This window comes from Macaca mulatta, chromosome 7 (assembly GCF_049350105.2).
Source record: "Macaca mulatta isolate MMU2019108-1 chromosome 7, T2T-MMU8v2.0, whole genome shotgun sequence".
Lineage (NCBI taxonomy): Eukaryota > Metazoa > Chordata > Mammalia > Primates > Cercopithecidae > Macaca > Macaca mulatta.
In genome coordinates this window covers 34,652,540-34,670,601 of record NC_133412.1, presented here as the reverse complement: position 1 = coordinate 34,670,601, position 18,062 = coordinate 34,652,540, and the positions used below count along the sequence as shown (strand labels likewise).

Below are 18,062 nucleotides of genomic sequence, written 5' to 3'. Positions count from 1 at the left end.
TATAGGGCTGCATTATGGTTTTTGTAGGCCCTATGCACTTCTGACTTGTGAATCTCTTTCCCCATTTAAAAAAAAAAAATTGTAGTAAGACTCTGTCTCAAAAAAAATTGTAATTTTATTTTATTTTTAAATTTATTTTTTAGAGACAAGGTGTCACTATGTTACCCAGATGGGTCTCAAACTTCTGGCCTCAAGCAATCCTCCTGCCTTGGCCTCCCAAAATCCTTGGATTACAGGCCTGAGCCACCAAACCTAGCCCCCAAAATTGTATTTTATGAATTCATTGATATAAAGAAATATATGTTAATATTATATGTGAAGTCATTTTCTTCCACCTAAAAGTTTATTCTTTTTCTTCTGATTCTAAAAGAAATTAAACTTTTCTGTGTGCCCTGCAAGTATGGTGGGCCCAAGTGCTGTGCCTGCTATGCCTATAGGATGAGTGGGCCCTGCTAACATAACGTGGGTTTCTGTTCTACACTTACTACCTGGGGAATGTTTAAAAATAGCTTTGCTGGGCGGGGCGTGGTGGCTCAGGCCTGTAATCCCAGCACTTTGGGAGGCCGAGGCGGGTGGATCACGAGGTCAGATCAGCAGATCCTGGCTAACACGGTGAAACCTCGTCTTTACTAAAAATACAAAAAAATAGCTGGGTGTGGTGGTGGGCACCTGTAGTCCCAGCTACTGGGGAGGCTGAGGCCGGAGAATGGCGTGAACTCGGGAGGCGGGGCTTGCAGTGAGCCCAGATGGCGCCACTGCACTCCAGCCTGGGGGACAGAGCGAGACTCCCTCTCACAAAAAAAAAAAGAAAAAAAGAAAAAAAGCTTTGCTTGGGGGCTCACTCAAGACCAATTAAATCAAAGTCTCTAGGGGTGAGGCCCAGGCATTCTATTTTTGGCATTTTTAAAAGTTCTCCCAGGTGACTCTAATGTGAGGCCATAATTGTGCTCCTGGTTCTAATAGTATTTTCCTCATAGGACCTTAAGCTTTGCAGCAGCAAACTCTCCTACTATTTTTTTTTTTTTTTTTTTTTTTTTGCTTTTTAAGACTATCCTTTGAGGCTGAGATGGGCTACTCTTCTGCAGATCAATATTCCAAGCATAGGACTTGACTGTGTTTTGTTTCCATCAGAGAAAATCCACTTCTTTATATTACAGCGGGCCAATGTTTTTGAAATGTTTGTTAACCACAAAATCCTGCACTTTCTGCGCTTCCTGCCCCACCTCTCCTTTCCAAGCCTCTGCTCTTTGCAAGCTGCCTGGAGGGGGAGATAGGGTGGAAGGCAGAGAGAAAGCAGTTGCAGATTGTTTCCAAAGCCTCTGGACTTGAAGGTCTGCAGTGCTAGGTAAAAGTTGGGGAAATGTGAGGCTTAAATGTGAGATTTGACTTGAGGGACTAGAAAATCTTATTCCAGACTAGGGGGAGAGAAGACTATGGAGGTGGTGGGGCACAGCAGTGCTGAAGAAGCCGTTAGAACAGAAAGAAGAAAAAAAAAATCTGGTTTCCCAGCACAAAGGCGCACGTAGGAGCCACTGGCCTCCACCAGCCTGCCGCAGGCAGCACCTGTGCCTCCCTGGGCGACGCCTTCCCTTCCCTGCAGTCAGCCCATCACCTGGTGACCACCTGGGAGGGGAACACCCACTTGTGCCCAGAGATTTTGCACATTCCCCCTCTACTGCTCCTGAGTACTCCATTCCCCCCTTACAATATTCTAGAACATTCTTAAGCCTAGAAGAGCGTGGAGCTCTGGATACCTTGCTCTGATAAGGTGGCCTGGCCTATTTTCATAGGATTAAAAATGTTTTAGAAAACAAAGAAAAATTGGAAGATAACTCCCACAAACATAGTACAATTTATGTTTCAGCACCTTAATGAATTCATACCAGAAAAAGATTTAACCATTCAGCAATAATATTCAGATATCTGAGAATTATAATGCCCTCAATAGATATAAAAATGGTAGAAAACATTTTAGGAAGGAAAGTGACCTATATTTGATATGATGTGGACAGCCAAGAAGTATGATCCTAAAGGACATATAAAGGAACAGTATAATGTAACACACTGAATTTGGCCAGAAGGTTCTCTGGTAAGGGAGCTCTTAGGATCACATACCATCTATCTTAATTACATACCTGTCCAAAAGATAGAACACAACAGGAAGAATGTACTTTTAATGAGCTTGGAGGGCTATAAAATAGTTACCTTGTTACAAACTTTGGTTTTTATATACCAGCAGGGAACAAACTATTTGTTCTCTGTTTTCAGTTTTGATTGCATAAACCAACATTGCTATGGAGTTGTAAAGATAAAATGGGAAGAGATTTTCAAAAGGGGGTTCTTTGTTACTTCTGAATGTGGCAGCTGAGAAGTCAGATGTTGCATGGTACCTCCATTTTTTTCTTCAGCTGTTCCTATTTGAATGAGAGGCACTTAATAAAATCGAGAAGTTTGGAAACGTGGTGTGTTGATGAAATCTTTCTGGAGATGGATGGTGATGGTGGCTGCAAAGCGCTGTAAATGTACTCAATGCACTGAACTGTATGCTTAATAATAGATTAGCTGGTAAATTTTACGTTACGCAGATTTTACCACAATTTAAAAAAAAAAAAAAAAAAAGGAGCGAGGAGCTCCTCAGCCCAGGTTACAGAGAAAAACAAAAAACGCAAAGAAAAACATCGTGGTTATAATTTTGATTTTATGTGTGTACACATACATATGACAAAATGAAGAAAGGAGATTATCTAGGCCAGTGCAGTGGCTCATGGCTGTAATCCCAATACTTTGGGAGGCTGAGGCGAGCAGATCACGAGGTCAGGAGTTCAAGACCAGCCTGGCCAAGATGGTCAAATCTTGTCTCTACTAAAAATGCAAAAATTAGCTGGGCGTGGTGGCGGGTGCCTGTAATCCCAGCTATTTGGGAAGCTGAGGCAGGAGAATCGCTTGAATCCGGGAGGTAGAGGTTGCAGTAAGCCAAGATCATGCCACTGCACTCCAGCCTGGGTGACAAAGCAAGGCTCTGTCTAAAAAAAAAGGGCTGGGCGCGGTGGTTCACGCCTGTAATCCCAGCACTTTGGGACGCCGAGGCGGGCAGATCACAAGGGCAGGAGTTCAAGACCAGCCTGGCCAACATGTTGAAACCCCATCTCTACTAAAAATACAAAAATTAGCCAGGTGCGGTGGCGCGCTCCTATAGTCACAGCTACTCACGAGGCTGAGGCAGGAGAATTGCTTGAACCCGGGAGGTGGAGGTTGCAGTAAGCCAAGATCGTGCCACCACATTCCAGCCTGGGCCATAGAGCGAGACTTTGTCTCAAAAAACAAACAAGCTAACTAACAGGTTTCCGGCTGATGGAATGTAAAATGTGAGCATTAGTGCATGTTTGAGAGCTTATGAGCATCTAATAAAACCATCTAGTTATAAAATACTACAAATTAACTTATTTTAAAAAATGAAATTCAGAAAATCACTTATAACATGTGGCATCTTGTTCAAGTTCCACCTCACCACACTTCCCTTCCCTTCAGTCTTCTACCATTCAAGCATCCATATTCAGAAAAAAAAAAAAAAAATCCACAGAAATAAATGACAAACTCACCTTATGAAATCTATAAAAATTACCAAAATATTTTGACATTTTTCTTTTATTCAAATGAACTAATGGAGAGGCATCAACAAAGGAGTATTAAGATACATGTGGTTTAAAAAAAAAAAAAACTTCTTACGCAGACCTGGATATTACAACACAATTTGTTGAAAATGCTTTTATGTTGACACAGGCATCATTTTTTTGAAATATTCCTAATACTCCTACTGTTCTCCAATAACTCCATCAATAATAAAATTGCTACTTTGATTTCCACCTGCTTGACTTTGATGTCTGCTTTCATCAGTGAAGACCTGGTGGGGAGGGGGAATGACAGGCATCTTGCTGGCTTCACATGCATCATCTCGTCCAATCCGCACAATAGCCCAGGCAATGTGGTGAAACCCACTGTGCAAGGAGGAGAGTGGCACGTAGAGATTATAGAATTCGCCCAGGATGGCATGACTAAGACATGACAGGGCTGCTATTCAAATCTAGGTCTGTCCAATACTGAGCCTGTGTGCTTAGGCATTGCGATATGTCACACACGCCTATAGGGCCAGCTCCCTTTTTCATAGTTGGTTTTTTTGTTTGTTTATTTTTGGTTTTGAGACAGAGTCTTACTCTGTCACCCAGGCTGGAGTGCAGTGGTGCGATCTCGGCTCACTGCAACCTCTGCCTCCCAGGTTCAAGCACAGTTCTTGTGCATATAATGCATTTTTTTTTTATTAAAAAAGTAATCCAAGGCCGGGCGCAGTGGCTCACGCCTGTTATCCCAACACTTTGGGAGACTGAGGCAGGTGGATGACTTGAGACCAGGAGTTCGAGACCAGCCTGGGCAACATGGCGAAACCCTGTCTCTACTAAAAATATAAAAATTAGCCAGGCATGGTGGCATGCTCCTGTAATCCCAGCTACTCGGGGGATTGAGACAGGAGAATCACTTGACCCCGGGAGTCAGAGGTTGCAGTGAGTCAAGATCGAGCCCTCTGTCTCAAAAAAAAAAAAAAAAAAATCACATGGCTGCACTCCAGCCTGGGTGACAGAATGAGACTCTGTCTCAAAAAATATATATATATATAAATAAAATAAAACACAAATGAACTATGGTATGGCATGTCCATACAATGTAATATTATTCAGCATTAAAAATAAATGAGCCATCAAGTTATGGAAAAGACATGAAGCAACCTTAGATGCATATTGCTAAGTGAAAGAAGCCAGCCTGAAAAGGCTACATATCATGTGGTTTCAATAATGTGTCATTCTAGAAAAGACAAAACTATAGAGGCAGATAAAAGATTCGTGGTTTGGCCAGGCATGGTGGATCCCGCCTGTAATCCCAGCACTTTGGGAGGCTGAGGCGGGTGGATCACAAGGGCAGGAGTTCAAGACCAGCCTGGCCAACATGTTGAAACCCCGTCTCTACTAAAAATACAAAACTTAGCCAGGCGCAGTGGTGCACGCCTATAATCACAGCTACTCAGGAGGCTGAGGCAGGAGAATTGCTTGAACCTGGGAGGCAGAGGTTGCAGTAAGCTGAGATAGTGCCGCTGCCTCCAGCCTGGATAATAGAAACGAAACAAAAACAAAAAACCCATAGCACTTTATAGTACCAAGTGTACACCTTACACAGATTTTTAAAAGTTTGTGTGTTGGGGGGTGGGAAGTGTGGACTGAATGTGTCCTCCAAAAATTCATCTGTCGAAGCCCTAACCTTCAATGAGATAGGGTTAAGAGGCAGGGCCTTTGGGAGGTCCTTAGGTTTGGATGAGGTCATGATGGGATTAGTGTCCTTATAAGAAGAGGAAACTAGTGTCTGAGTCATGTGAGGATACAGCAAGAAGACAGCTGACTACAAGCCAAGAAGTGAGACCTTATCAAGGACTGAGTCTTCCAGCAGCCTAGTCTTGGACTTCCCAGTTTCCAGAAGTGTGAGAAAGAAATGTCTGTTGCTTAAGCCACGAAGTCTTAAGTTGACTGAGACAGCGGGAAGTTTTCTTTCTTCTGGAACTCCCTTTCAAGTCCCTGGCCATAGGACCATGCCTGTCTTTTACATACCATTTTCTGATTTTTTTTTTTTTTCCAGATAGATTCTTGCTCTGCCTCCCGGACTGGAGTGCAATGGTACAATCTTGGCTCACTGCAACCTCCACCTCCCAAGTTCAAGTCGTTCTCCTGCTTCGGCCTCCTGAGTAGCTGGGATTACATGCCTGTGCCACCACACCCGGCTAATTTTTGTATTATAGTAAAGATGGGGTTTCACCATGTTGCCCAGGCTGGTCTCGAACTCCTGACCTCAAGTGACCTGCCCACTTTGGCCTCCCAAAGTTCTGTCGCCCAGGCTAGAATGCAGCGGCGCGATCTCAGCCCACTGCACCCTCTGCCTCCCAGGTTCAAGCAATTCTTCTGCCTTAGCCTCCCAAGTAGCTGGGACTACAGGTGCACACCACCACACCCAGCTAATTTTTGTATTTTTAGTAGAGACAGGGTTTCACCGTGTTGACCAGGCTGCATTTTCTGAAATCTGCTCTCCCTGTTGGTAATCTCCCTGTGCAGGTTCTGGGGTCTCATTAGCTAATGACTGGTGTTTTTTTTTTTTTAATTTTTGTTTTGTGAGAGGAAGTTTTGCTCTGCTGCCCAGGTTGGAGTACAATGGCGCAATCTTGACTTAATGCAGCCTCCATCTCCCGGGTTCAAGCGATTCTCCTGCCTCAGCCTCCAAGTAGCTGGGATTACAGATGCCCAACACCACGCCCAGCTAATTTTGTATTTTTAGTAGAGATAAGTTTCCACCATGTTGCCCAGGCTGGTCTCAAACTCCTGGCCACTTAAGTGATCCTCCCACTTTGATCTCCCAAAGTGCTGAGATTACAGGCCTGAGCCACCGTGCCCGGCCTCATTAGCTAGTGACTTTGAAAAAGTTATTTATACGTATGTGCCCTCACTTACTCATGTCTAAAATGATAATGATATAATAATAGTAACTACCTCATAGGATAATTACTATTTATTTCATTGCAAGAAAATATGAAATAAAATATCTTTGCCTTTGTGAACTATAAGGTGATTTAGTTTCTTGGGATTTTGGTTTTTGAGACAGAGGATAGATAGTACATTTACATAATTTAAAAAGGTGTACATAGAGAAGCCTCACTCTCACTCTGCCCCCTCCACGCAGTCCTCATGTGGTCGCCTGTAGGTAACAGTTTTTATTCATTTCTTGTTTATCTTTCCAGTACTTTTATAAGCAAATACAAGTAAATTAAAATATAAATGCTTATTTCTCTAATTTTCTTATGGAAAAGAAGCATAGTATGTACGCTTTCTGACCCCCGAGTTTTTTCAACTTTTCATTTTGAAATGATTTCAGACTTGAAAAAAAATTGAAAAAGTAGTACAAAGAATTCCCATAATCCTTCACCCAAATCTCCCAAGTGTTGACATCTTACATCACCCACGGTACAAAGATCAAAATCAGGAAACTGGTCAGGCGCAGTGGCTCACACCTGTAATCTCAACACTTTGGGAGGCCAAGGCAGCCAGATCACTTGAGATCAGGAGTTCGAGACCAGCCTGGCCAACATGGTGAAATACTGTCTGTACTAAAAATACAAAAATTAGCTGGGTGTGGCGGCGCGCACCTGTAATCCCAGCTACTCAGGAGGTTAAGGCAAGAGAATTGCTTGAATTCAGGAGGCAGAGGTTGCAGTGAGCCAAGATGGTGCCACTGCATCCAGCTTGGGTAACAGCCAGACTCTGTCTCAAAAAAAAAAAAAAAAAATCAGGAAATTAACATAAAGACAATACTACTATATAATTGACAGAGCTTATTAAATTGTCACTGATTATCTATCTAATTATCTAACTTCCCCTTTCTTCTTCAGGAGCCACTCAGGATCCCACACTGCAGTCAGTGGTCAAGTCTGTGGTCTTCTCCCATCTGTGATAGTTCCTCCATCTTTCCTTGTCTTTCATGATCTTGAAATTTTTGAGGAGTACTGGTCAGTTACTTTGTAGAATCTCCCTCATTTGGAGTTTAGGTTATCCATCCTTCAAAGAATATCACCAAGGTAATAAACCCTCAGTGCATCCTATTAGTGGGATAGGATGCTGTTATGTCCTACCACTGGTGATGTTAACCTTGGTCGCCTGGTTCACGTTGTGTCTGCTGGGTTTCTTCACTGTAAAGTTACTATTTTTACCTTTGTAAGTAATAAATATCTTGGGAGAGATAGTTTAAGGCTATGCAAATATCCTGATTCACCTCAAATTTTTGCCCAGTCATCTTAACATCTATTAGTACATTGTGCCTGTAATAATTATTACTATAGTGTTTGCCTAATGGTGATTTTTCATTTCCCTCATTAATTATCATGATTTCCTCATTTATGATTATAAGTAATTGAAATTCTATCTAGAGAATTGCTGTCCTTTCTCATCCATTTGCTTGCTTATTTATGAGTATGGACTCATGGATATTTATTTTATGGATTATACTACCATCGTTATTTTATTGCTCAAATTGTCCCAGCTTGGCCATGGGGACCTCTTTCAGATTGGCTCCTGCACACTTGTGGCATGCCCCATCCTTTCATGAGCACTTCCTTACTTTCTTGCATTTCAAGATGTTCCAGGCTCTTCTTGTATTTTCCCTGCCTAGGGCCTGGAATCAATCCCCTCTCCAGGGAGGCCTAGTTCCTTTTATTTAGAAACAAAAATCTGGCCACTGAGTGTGTTTATTGTCACTGAATGTCATTGCTTCTAGGGTCTCACAGAGAACAGAGCTTGAAATAATACATATGTATACTAACCCATGCACATCTATATTTCTGTAACTGTATATACATAAAATGTTAAAAAACAAATTCATACTGTGATATCTCAGATTCCAATCTAACATGACAGGGTTCATTCTAGCCCCACTTCCTCTTATTTGTAACTTCTTTGGCAGTGAGAAACCTGGCTCTCAACATCTCTAATACATTTACATTTGACCCTTGATCATTGTGAGAGTTGGGATGCCACTCCTATGTAGAGTCAAAAACCCACAGATAATTAAAAAAAAATTTTTAATAGAGTCTTGCACTGTTGTCCAGGCTGGAGTGCAGTAGCACGATCATAGCTCATGGCAGCCTCAAACTCCTGGGCTTAAGCAATCCTCCTGCCTCAGCCTCCCCAGTAGCTAGGACTATAGGCACACACCACCATACCCGGCTGAAAATCTACATATAACTTTTGACTCCCCATAAACTTAACTATTAATACTAATAGCATACTGTTGACTAGAAGCCTTACTGATAGGTTGATTTGCATGTATTTGTATATTGCATATCCTTAAAATATAGTTAGAGAAAAATGAAATGTTCTTTTTTTTTTTTTTTTTTTTTTGAGAGGGAGTCTTGCTCTGTCGCCCAGGCTGGAGTACAGTGGCGCAATCTTGGCTCACTGCAAGCTCCGCCTCCCAGGTTCACGCCATTCTCCTGCCTCAGCCTCCCGAGAGAAAATGAAATGTTCTTAAGAAATCATAAAAAAGAGAAAATATATTTACTGTTCATTAAGTAGAAGGGGGTCATTCTAAAGGATGGTCATCCTCAGCATGTTTACACTGAGCAGGCTGAGGAGAAGGAAGAAGAGGGGTTGGCCTTGCTACCTCGAGCGTGGCAGAAGTGGAAGAAAATCCCTGGGTAAGTGCACCCTTGAAGTTTAAACTTGTGTTGTTCAAGGGTGAACTGACCTATTTGTTCAGCCTTAGGATACACAGAAAGTAGTTGCAGAATCCCTAACACCCCATGAGAAATGTATTAACCATATAGTATTTGTATATGAGGTCAAAACCCTATTTTCCCTAGGTGCTCAGGTTGGTTCTTTTCTTCCCCACCCCCTTCAGTGTGGTTATGTTATTCATCTGTATTATGGTTGGGTTCTTTTGGGTTTTTTTATTTTTAAGAGACGGCGACTCACTCTGTCATCGAGGCTGGAATGTATGGAATGTAGTGGCACGATCTCAGCTCACTGCAGCCTCAATCACCTAGGCTTAAGTGATCCTCCCGCCTTAATCCCCGAGTAGCTGGGACTACAGGCGTGCGCCACCATGCCTGGCTACTTTTGTATTTTTTGTACAGATGGGGTTTCGCTATGTTCCCCAGGCTGGTCTCAAACTCCTGGGCTCAAGTGATCTGCCCACCTTGGCCTCCCAAATTGCTAGGATTACATGTGTGAGCCACCATGCCCAGCCTGATTGGGTTTATTTGTGATAGTTTGTGTTCCATTTGGGGCTCCCAAACATCTTGATTAATTTTTTAAAAATTGCATTCAGTAAAATTCATTCTCTGTAGTTTGCAGTTCTATGGGTTTTGACAATGTAGAGTCATGTACCTACACCACAGTCATGCAACACAACAGCTGCCTCAGTCCCCCAAATCCCTCATGCAGCTCCTTTATAATCAACTCCCCCCCAACACCCCCTATTTTTGGCAACCACTGATCTGGTTTTTGTCCTTATAGTTTTGCCTTTTCCAGAATGTCATGTAAGTGGATTTGAATGTGTAGACTTTGGGGTCTGGCTTCTCTCACTTAGCAGAATACATCCATCGTACTCTACAGGTCACAATCCACTGTTATTTATTCTTATTGGTCCGATTTCCTAGGTTTGGCTGTTTAGAGCCCTTTCAAGCTGGTTCCTGTGATCTCTTGACACATCTTCATCATTTCTCTAGCATTTCCTTACTTCCAGGCACCACAAGCTGGTTCAGGATCATCTTACACTTTCCCTTTCCCAGCCCTGGAGTCCTCACCCCATTTTTCCAAGGACTGGTGGAGACCTCGAGAATCCCCCTCCAGTGGGCAAAACAGCCCACTCCAGAGAAGGCATGGAGAGAAACTCACTTATCCACTGCAGCGTACAAGAGAGGAGAGAGAGGAAAGAGCTCTTCTCATCAGAAGGTGGCCAGGTAGAGGGGCTAAGTGCAGACGGGTGGTTAATATGTAATTCAGGCTGGTGGTGGCACATACCAATGCTGACACCATTAAGGATCTACAGCTTCTGCGATTCCCAGCAAGATTACCAAACAGCATTGGGCATAAAGGGCTAGTCAAGGTTTCCAAATACCATGCTAAGCCTAGGATGCCCCCTTCCATCTTGATATGTAATCTCATTGCCTTTATACCCACTATCCCCCCACCTCCCTGCCATTAATAGCCTCAGCAGCGAAGCTACACTCATTGACTAAAACCCCACCAAGTCGGTCAGTTACCTCAGTTGAGAACCCCCTTGACTGCTCCCTAAAAATTGTGTATAAAACTTGTTTTTAAAATACTTTTCAACACCCCTTTGCTAAAGCAGTTTGTGTCAGGGGCTGCTGTGACAGTCCCCTGGGGGTTGCTATGGGACTGGTGTCCATGGTAGCTAAGCGACACCTAGCTAGCAGTGGGCAGCCGGCAAGCTACATGGAAGGAGGGTTGTTTTTCCTTTGAAAGGAGAACATTTCTTCCTTCAGGTTGTCAACAGTTAGCCACAGGGGGTGGGATTTTACTTAGGAAAGAGAGGCTGCTATGGGACTGGGCACCCACTTGCCATGGCAGCTGGGAAAGGAGAGGAGTCAGTGAAAACTGGCTGGGACTCATGCTCCGAGGACGCACCGGCTCAAGCTACCATTTACCAGCTGAGTTCAATGACTGTGGGTGAGGCAGGGAAGCCAAGGGGAGCCTAGGGGTGAAGGATGGCAGTGGGGGTCAGAGAAACTGCAGGTAGCAGGAACCACACTGGGTGCTTCGGTGCCTGTTAGGGCTCCCTCCCTGCCCAGGGCCAACACTAAAGACCAGATCCCTGACCTGGACTGCAGTCCCACTGCTGCACACAGATGCCCTTGTGGTCATTCAATGAAACTTTGGGTAAGTTGCATTTGTCAGTTGGACGGATCCCCACATATTCCTGCATTCCAGGCATGACTCAGAAGCCATTGCTCCCAAGAGCCTGCCCCCCTGGGGCAGGCACTGGTTTGGATGAGACTCAGGTGTGTGGACCATTATAATAGCCCCACTAAGATGGGACTCAGGTCAAGGAGGACAGAGCATCTTCTAGTATAACAAGTAAGGGTCCATGGATGTTGGTCTTTAGATACTAAAAAATAATCGTTTTTGTAAATAACAAAGGGAAAGGCAGGAGTAGCCAGTGATCTAAGGCAGTGGAGTGGTTCTCAACCCAGTCTGCACATAAGCGTCACCTGGGGAACTGTTTCAACCCAGTGATTCTGTGGCTAGAGTGCAGCCTGGCTTGGATTTTTAAACACTCCCGCCTCAAGTGATTCTAATGGGTGGCCAAAATAGAGAACTCCTGCTCTGAGGAAGAATCACCTCTAAGCTAAAGAAAAGTTGGACCCCATGAGTATAACCGATACTGTCACACCTTGGAGGTAGCATGCCATAACGTGGTTCAGTTCCTTATTAGAGGAAAGTTTCCTCGAAGCTGAATCTGCATTTGCACACATTATATCACCCTCTGGAAACAGAGGTAAGAGTCAGGAAAGCAGATTTCCCCACAAGCACTTCTTATACTTGCAGTGTAGCTCGCCCGTTAGATAGAAACACAAGGCTTCATTTTCTCTTCGCGTTGATTTGGTGATTGTCCCTGGTCACTGAATAGGGGAGCTTACGGGTCACACACTGCTATGAGGAAAAGCAGCATTCACAGTCAAAACTCTGGTGAGACCAGCATCACAGGCCCCGGGGACGTCCCAGTGTCTGACCCTGAGCAAAACTGTGCAGCAGGCTTTGCGCCCACACTTCCTGGCTGAGAATAAGGAGGAGAGGTTTCCTATGGTTGGAGGTTTTGAGCAGCAACGTCTACCACGACCTCCAAAGTGAACCTGTAGGCAGAGGCCCCAGAGAGGGGGTGAGAACAGAGTCGGTGAGGGCCTGGGGTGCTAATTAATGACCTTGGCATTGGAGAAGGATGGTATTAGACTTTAAGAATGAGACCAGGCCGGGCACGGTGGCTCACGTCTGTAATCCCAGCACTTTGGGAGGCCAAGGCAGGCGGGTCACGAGGTCAGGAGATTGAGGCTAACACGGTGAAACCCCGTATCTACTAAAAATACAAAAAAATCAGCTGTGTGTGGTGGCAGGCGCCTGTAGTCCCAGCTACTTGGGAGGCTGAGGCAGGAGAAAGGCGTGAACCCGGGAGGCGGATCTTGCAGTGAGCCGAGATCGCGCCACTGCACTCCAGTCTGGGCCACAGAGCAAGACTCCGTCTCGAAAAAAAAAAAAAGAATGAGACCAGTCAGAGAGAGGTGAGTCAGGAGATCTGGCAGTGGTTCCAGTGGTAACACATCTGAGAGTCACTTCAAAAGTCACCCACCCTTGAGGTCATCAACTGCCTTAAGAGACATGGGAATATAGTCACTGAGAGTGGAGAGACCCACCTATGGTCACACAGCCAGACAGGGGCCTGGAGAGAGTAGATGCCTGCTCCTTCATCTCAATCAGTCCTGTCCATTCTGAAAATGCTTCCGAGCACCAGGCATAGAGCAAGTTTGAACTCCACGCTGGGGACGTAGTGGAGAACCCTGTCTTCAAGGAGGTCAGCGTCAGCTCACACACCCTGCACTACTTTCCCAGGCCTGCTGTGACATGGCCGGGCGCGGGGGCTCAACGCTGTAATCTCAGCACTTTGGGAGGCCGAGACGGGCGGATCACGAGGTCAGGAGATCAAGACCATCCTGGCTAACACAGTGAAACCCCGTCTCTACTAAAAAAAAATACAAAAAACTAGCCGGGCGAGGTGGCGGGCGCCTGTAGTCCCAGCTACTCGGGAGGCTGAGGCAGGAGAATGGCGTGAACCCGGGAAGCGGAGCTTGCAGTGAGCTGAGATCCGGCCACTGCACTCGAGCCTGGGTGACAGAGCGAGACTCCGTCTCAAAAAAAAAAAAAAAAATAGCACACATTTATTATCTCACAGCTCCGTAGTCCAGGAGTCCAGCATGAGGCTCACTGGGGCCAAAGTCAAGGTGTCAGCATGGGTGCATTCCTTTCTGGAAGCTCCTGGGAGAGCCCATTTCCTTCCCTCCCTAGGCCCCCACATTCCTACCACACGGCCCCCTTCCTCCATCTTAAAGGCCAGCAACGCCAGGCGGATCCTTCTCGCACAGCAACACTCAGCGCTGCTCTGCTGCCTCCTCTTCCGCTATTAAGGACTTTGATGATGATATTGGCCCCACCTGGATAATCCAGGCTCGTTTCCCAGTCTTAAAGTCAGCTGATTAGCAATCTTCATTCCATCTGTTAACTTCACTCCCCTTGGCTGTGTAACAACACACTTAAAGGTTGCAAGGATGGGGACCTAGACATCCCCGGGGACCACTATTGTGCCTACCACACTTCCTGTGAGACTTCGTGACCACCTGGTTGTGGTGGGAGAAAGGCTGGGAATCCGAAAGCTCTGCAGAGCTGAACTAGATGTCGGAAGAAGAAAACTCCCCCCAGGTGATCATCCCAGGATGGAACGTTTGTGCGGTACACAAAGCGGCCAGAGAAGGGCAGTCTGAACTTCAAGGATTTGTGTGTGCCAACCTCACCTGATCACCCAGACAGTGTTTGCCGGAAAGTGGAAATGTTATGCGCGGTCAGGGAGGCCAAGTTCTCTCCCAGGGCCAGAGGCATAGTGTCTGGAATGAGCCAGAAGTTTAAAAACTAACCTGTTACGAAATCAGCCAAGAGCAGAAAGGGCAAATCGTCCTGGTCCTGCCCCGACCCCACCCTCTTGCATAACTCTGAGCAAGCAAAGAGACCCCAGACGACTTCCCAGTTCCAGCCAGCAGGTGGACGGTCACGGAAACTCCAACCCGAGAGGATGGATTTGGACCGGAAATAGTCTCCCAACTGGTCGCCCTGTCTTTACCTCCCTCTTCACCTCTCTGCTGCCCCAGCAGTCTTTCTAGAGGGCCAAGCAGAGCACACGCATCCAGCAGAAGCCCTGCGGTAACTTCGTGGATCCTTCACAGTAAAATCCTTGCTCCACAGAGAGTCAGGCAAGGCCCCACACAATCTCAGCCTTGCGCTTTGTGTCAGCAGCTCGGTTTCATGAAAACGCAACCATCTTTACATCTTCCAGGCCTCTGGAATGAATTCCGCTTCCTTTTCTTTCTGGAAAACTCTGAGTCTCTATTCAACACCACGTACCACTTCCCCAGGATTCCCACTAGAGCTGTGTGGCCATTGCTGCTCTCTGTTCCCAGCCGGGATTCTGCTGTGCTGAGCACCTGGAGGGCAGGAGGTGGTTTCATACATGTCCCGGGGACCTTCTGAGCCTGGCTCAGTGGGCGCTCCAGAAATGTTTGTCACATGAAGAAGGATTATAAGAGGTTGGCACGCTCTGCTTTTCCAGTTCTCTTGGAATTAGGAATTTGGAAATGGAATCCGAATGAGTTTTACTAATGTCTGAAATCGGACTAAGTTCACACCTAAAAGAAAAATCACATTGGCAGATCTGATAGATAGATGGCATTCGTGGTCACAATTAATGACCTCCTGTATTCACGCCCTTGGCAATGTGAGTTTACAATGCCTCATTAAAAGGTAGAGCGTATTTTCTCACCCCTTGTACCTTGGCCGGTCTTGTGACCTGCTTTGGTCAACAGAATATAGCAGAACTGGCAATGTGTCCTTTAAGTCCAGGCCTCATGACGCCTTTACTGCTTTTGCTCTTCTCTTAGGACCCCTGACTCCGCTGAGAGAACGAGCCTGGACTAGCCTGCTGGAGGAAGAGAACAAGCACGGGTCAGTCTGTGGAATAGAACCAATTCTTCCTACCTGAGGCCATGCTAGACAGGCCAGCCCCCAGCCCAGCTGCCAATGACCACTGAACAAGCCCACCTGTATTCAGCCAGCCCGGGCCCAAATCACCAAAACCACCCACCACCATGTAGACATGTGCCATAATAAATGGTTGTTGCTTTCAGCTACTAGATTTGGGCGAGTTTTGTTACACAGCAAAATAGACAACAGATTAGGACAGCTGATGGCTGAGAAGCAAATGAGAATTGAGTGCTTGGTTATTCTAGGAGCGGAAAGGAGGGAGTTTATTGTTTTCGTTATTAAAGTTTCATTCTAAGGAAAATGTTCCTTCCTCCTTTGATCTACATACACTGTGATTGCTTTTCTTTTCTTTTTATTGGGACAGAGTTTCACTCTTGTCACCCAGGCTGGAGTGCAGAGGCATGATCTCCACTCACTATAACTTCTGCCTCCTGGGTTCAAGTGATTCTCCTGCCTCACCCTCTCAAGTAGCTGGGATTACAGGCACTTGCCACCATGCCCGGCTAATTTTTGTATTTTTAGTAGAGATGGGATTTCACCGTGTTGGCCAGGCTGGTCTCGAACTCCTGATATCAGGTGATCCATCTACCTTGGCCTCCCAAAGTGCTAGGATTACAGGCATGAGCCACCGCTCCTGGCCTATGATTGCTTTTCATTTGCTTCTTCCTGGAGTTCACTTGGGATCAAGAAGCAGCAATGGACTCCAACATAATCTTTTCCTGAGTGGAAATAATTAATTCAGTGCTTCCTGAAATAAGGAAGCCATCGGAGACCTGTTTTTTGAACCTACCTAATGAGCCTGGGATCTGTGTTCTGGATGCTGGCTTAGAAAGAGGCTGGGTGCAGTGGCTTACGCCTGTAATCCCAGCACTTTGGGAGGCCAAGGCGGGCGGATCACGAGGTCAAAAGATTGAGACCATCCTGGCCAACACGGTGAAACCCCGTATCTACTAAAATACAAAAAATTAGCTGGGCATGGTGGCGCATGCCTGTAGTCCCACCTACTCAGGAGGCTGAGGCAGGAGAATTGCTTGAACCTGGGAGGGGGAGGCTGCAGTGAGCCAAGATCATGCCACTGCACTCCAGCCTGGGGATAGAGCGAGACTCCGTCTAAAAAAAAAAAAAGAAATAAGTTTTGGGCCTGGTGGAAAAGATCAGTTGAAGAAGGGTTTACTGGGGACATCAAAAATAAGAACAAAGATAAAAGCCAACCTGATTCTGAAATTTTAACAGAGGTGGAGGTGAGATGTCAGGCCAGGGAGTCAAGGCCCTGGAATCTGAAGTGTGAGGTGGTGACGGTCATTTTACAGGTATTCTGAAGACCTGAGGACCCTATGATCAACTCAGCATATCCAGAGCACATTTATGTGTGTCCCAGATGGTTTGGGCTTGCTCTAACATTCCCTCATAACTCACCGGGCCTGATTCAAGGATAATTTGGGAATTGCCTCAAAGTAAAGTTCAGAATTTTTCTTAGCAAAGGTGAGTAAGAAGGACAGAGGGGTTGTTACCATCACTGATATGTATCCACCACTCCAAGCCCAGCTCAAATCCCACTGCTTCCCTAGCCACCTAACTGAAGATGCTCCCTCCCACAAGCAACTGCTGAGGGTTGCAGGGCACATATCTTGACTGGCTTGACATGTAACTTAATGTTATCCAACTGCTAGCCTTTACAAGGGTCCTACCTACTTCAGGTGCAAATGCTCAGCCTTTAAACTGGGCAAATAAATTTTGAGGGGGATCTTGGGAACCCAGCCACCACTTATAATGTTGCTTCCATGAGAAACGTGTTCTCTGTTCTCAGAGAAAGGCTGGGAAATGACCTTTGGTTGGTGCACCAGGCATTTTCAAGACCGGTCAGCTTTGAGCATGCGGGAAGCACGTCCTCCTGGAGGACTTTCTAATTTTACTTAAGAAACACATTCACATATATTTTGCATGATTTATGTGTCACTCCAGTTCAGTTCAAACTCCTTTAATTAGATTCTTCTCCAACCTCTGATGCAGAGGTAACCTCTCCCTTCCCTAACCCTCAGCACGCTCTCAGTCAAGAAGGCTTTTTCCCCTGACCCTTCTCAAACACCTCAGCTGTTTGCTTCCTGGGTTGCTGTGCTGGCGGAAGGGCCATAGTTTGGAGTCATTATTCCACAAAGTTTGGTGGCCATATGTAATCATCCATTCTTCATGTCTTGATCCACAGAAGACAACTTTCTGCCTCCAGAAACAGTTGTGAGACCAGGCCCAAGAGTGCACAGCCATGGAAAGCACTCCCTCCTGAGAGGGGCTGTGGAGGATGGCTGTGGAGGATGCCCAGAGGCAGATGGCAGATTAGCAGAGCAGGCCTGGGGGCCTTAGGCCTGACACCCCACCTCAGACTACTACTTTGCCCAGAATTTCTCTTTTCCAATTCTTCTCTTCTTGTTTATTTTCCAATAAGAACTAAATATGGAGCTATGGAAAATTTCAAACATATACAAAAGTAGCTAGAACATACAAAAGCCCCCATACACCTATGACCCAGCTTCACTTGTCTACTTACAGCAAATGTCATTTTATCTATTCCTCCACCCAGTTCCCTTCATCATGATTATTTGGAAATCAATTCCAGGCATCAGATTATTTTTTTCTCTATTTCAGTAACTCTAAAAAATAAGGGCT

At 45.5% G+C, this 18,062-nt stretch overlaps 1 protein-coding gene across 1 annotated transcript in view; it reads right to left on the bottom strand.

Moving 5' to 3' along the window:
- The window catches only part of MYZAP (myocardial zonula adherens protein), a 338,107-nt gene extending 320,637 nt beyond the window's left edge, over window positions 1–17,470 (bottom strand). The window contains exon 1 of the mRNA XM_077939480.1: window positions 17,467–17,470. The gene's annotated coding sequence lies outside the window, so the exon portion shown is untranslated. The remainder of the gene's footprint in view (window positions 1–17,466) is intronic.
- Between the last annotated feature and the right edge of the window lie 592 nt (window positions 17,471–18,062).